The following is a 3770-nucleotide window of genomic DNA, read 5'->3' as shown; positions in this document are numbered from 1 at the left end:
TCCATACAATGGAATGTTATTCAGCCACAACAAGGAATGAAGTGTTGGTACATGCTACGACATGGATGAACTTTCAAAACTATGCCAAGTGAAGGAAGCCAGATGCATAATGTATGGTGCATTCATATGAAGTGTCCAGAATAGGCCAATTGACAGAGACTGGAAGTCAATTAGCAGTTGCCAGGGGATAGTGGAGGGAGGGATGGGGGGGTAACTGCCAATGGGTACAGAGTTTCTTTCTGGGGTGATAAGGTTCTGAAATTAGTGGTGATGGTTGTACCACTCTGTGAATATACAAAGAAACAACCTAATTCTAAAATTATACACTTTAGAAGGGTGGAAAAAAAGAGCTATTAGAGCTTTAGTTTAAGGAAAACATGTGGGAATGGAATTGTATTAACCTGAAATTTCCCTGGAAACATTAAAAACAAGGACATAAAAATGAGGGACATGGGAAATAGTCAAATGAGTACCAACACAGTGGTATTCCTAAGGAGGAGAGAAGAACAGATGAAACAAAAGCAAAAGTCAAAAGAGTACTACACTGAAACTTTCCTGAATTAATCCTAAGAATAGTAACTGACATGTATTGAGCACTTATCACATATGCTGGGCAGTTTTAAGCACTTGACATGCATGATCTCATTTAACGCTCATAATAATTGAATAAGGTTAGATATTATTGTATTATCATCCGTGCTGTATGCATGAGAAAACTAAGGCACAGAGGGGTTTAGTAACTGGCCAAAGGAAATACTGCAAAAAGTGGCAGAACTAGAATAAAATAAAACTTGAATCTGCAGGTTTAAAGGGTACAACGTGTCCAGAAAAAGCTAATATAACTAAGTCATTCTGGTAAAGTTTACAGAACTTCATAGATAACAGAAAACCTACATATGCATCCAGAATGGAGAATCCAAGTTTCTTCCAAAGGAAAACATCAACTTGGCTTCAGATCTTTCCTCAGCATCAGCTAATATCAGAAGGTCAGAAGGCTGAGCAAGGCCAACACATCCGGAGGAAGTGTGACTCATTCTGTCATGGTTGGCCCAGCTGTCCTGTAAGTAGAAAGGCTGGATCTACTGTCATTCGTGCTTGCGGTTTGCCACCTGAGAGAAACTTTCCCGGAGTTCAGCAAATCCTGGGAAGAAGCTGGTTGGCCAGACTTGGGTCTGATGTCCCCGAATTGCCATGACCTGGGTAAGAAGGTCATGCCTGGCTAGCTTGGGAAGAGACGGAGAGAAGAGCACAGAGTCATGAAATGACTGGGAGGTGAACTTCGTGGGGTGTGTTGACTGACAGGATGTGGGAACTCTGTGGAAGACTTCTGGGTTTCTGGCACAAGCAATTGGTTGGATAAGGGAGCCACTTGCCAAGAAGGGGAATGGGGGAGAGGAGCTGGAGAGCATTCTACAAGTTCAGCTTTGGACCCTTGAATTGGAGGTTATCTATCTATGAGGGGACCAAGTGGAGAGGTCAAGCAGGCAGTGGGCACATGGGCTTAGAGAGCAGAGGAGAAGGCTTGGGGGCTTATTTGGGTGTCTCTGGCACAGAAATAGAGGCCATGTGACTTCTGTGTGATCACCTAGAAAGATGGGTAAAGAAACAGAGGGAGGATGGAAAGCTAGTTAGGAAGTCTGAGAAGAAGTGGTCAGAGAGGAGGAGGATCCTCAGGAGGCGGTGGCGTGGGGTCAGTGGGCACGAGTGCTGGACAGAGGCGCACAGGCAACCACGTCAGAAGCTGCTAAGTGGTACAATAAGACAAAGGGGGAAAAGGAGTGGGGCTGTTTCCTTACAGGCCAGGGTTTTAAAATACATTCCAGGATAAAAGAGCATGTGACAAATGGCAAATGTACAAACTGCCTCTCATACCTCTCAGACTTCGGACTAAAATCAGTACAAAGAATACTTGCCAGAGTAAGGAGAGCCCAGTAAATTACAAGAGTGCCTAGTTTTTAAAACAAATTAAAAATAATTATCATTTGAAAAGTATGCCTGAAAAAAAAACACATTATCTAAAAACGTTATTTGTGAGAATGGCCAAGAACACACTGAAAATCAAGGCTGGGGGAAGACTTACTGCCAGGTGCCGGAACAGGTAACCGCCAAGTCAGAAGGAAAGCCCCATACATTCGTTTGGGGGGTGCTGTTAGTTAGCTCCTTGGTCACTGGCTACCTTCTTTCTAGTTGGAAAGGTTGGAAATCTACCTTCCTTCCAATCAGGTTTGAGCCTTAAGTGAGGTTTGGAAGGCAGGGGAAGCCATTTCCCTGTTGCTCCCGATGGAAACCTGAGGCTTCCAGTGGGGGAGGGACCTACCTGGGGTAAACAGTCCCCTGGCCACCCCCAATCCAAATGCTGATCCAGGAGACTCTGCCCGCTGGTCCTCCAACTGAAGTAACTGACACAAAAATCTCTATTTATTTGAACTTCAATGGAAGGCAGGGCACATACAGAAGACCAGACTTCTGGCCTAGTGGTGGGACTCCTGCAATGTCAAAAGAGCAGAGACATAATGAAAAGGCAAGTAACAAACTAGGAAAATATCTGCAACAAAGGTAACAATATTTTATTTTATATTCTACAAAGACTTCTTGCAAATAAATGACACAGTCTAAATGGGCAAAAGATACGAGTAGGCAATTCACAAAAGTGGTGCCTAAAAAGAGGTTCAACTTTACTAGTAATTAATGAAATACAACTTAAAACAGCAATGCAAAAACTACTGTTCTATCGGATTAACAAAGATGACAAAAAATGATTAAGACAGTTCTGGCAGGGTATGGATAAAAGGACCTTCCTGCCACGGATGTCAAAGCAGTGCCACCTTTCTGCAAGTCTGCTGACAGCATGCATCAAAAGACTTTAACAATGAGTGCACCTTTGAAAAACAGTTCCAGAATTTTTATTGTGAGGAAATAATTAGGGATGTGCACAGAGATTTAGCTACAAGTGATTCTGCAAAAGTGAAAAGTTGGAAACAACCCAAATATACAAAAACGGGGACAATAATTATGGTATATTTGTATAATGGGATACCACGCACTCATTAAAAATGCCATAGAAGTATATTTTCTATGTTTTCATAGAAGTGACATGGAAAAATGTTCGCAATATAATAAGCAATAAAAGCTAGTTAAAATATGATCCCCAAAATGCATATATACGAACAGAATAAATCTGGAAGGCTTGATTATTTCTAGCTGCTGGTTTACAAATAGTTTTTGTTTTTCCATTTCGCTTATTTATGGTTTAATATTTTTCTGTAATGAATGTCCATTTCTTTTATAAGTTTAAAAAACTGGTAATTATGTGAAGGTAAAAGGAAAGAAAAAAGGGCATTGGTAAATTCTGAATTCACTGGAATTAAACTGTATCTGATCACTAATAAAGAGGGAAATCATAAGTGCTACCATTTACCTTGAATTAACTTGATTTAGTCTTTGCCATCAGAGGGAATGAGGCCTCAAATAGAAACTGACTTGAGTTATAGAAAATAAAGTTACAATTCAGGCATACCTGTCTTTGAGCTGTGAAATTTGTACCTGTTATATATGTATATGTGTATATACAGAAAATATCTGGAAGGATATCCACTAAATTTAAAAGTAGCTTCCTTCAGCAGGGTGGGATTAGAGGAGAGAAGATAGCTTTTTTTTTTTTTTTACAAATTCTGTATTGTTGGACTTGTTATAACAAGCATGCAAAAATCTAAGTACATTTAAAAAGCAAAAATGGTTATAACTATGAAGATAATTAGAAACATGGAGAG

This window comes from Hipposideros armiger, unplaced genomic scaffold (assembly GCF_001890085.2).
Source record: "Hipposideros armiger isolate ML-2016 unplaced genomic scaffold, ASM189008v1 scaffold_347, whole genome shotgun sequence".
Classification (NCBI taxonomy): Eukaryota; Metazoa; Chordata; class Mammalia; order Chiroptera; family Hipposideridae; genus Hipposideros; species Hipposideros armiger.
This window is presented reverse-complemented; position numbering follows the sequence as displayed.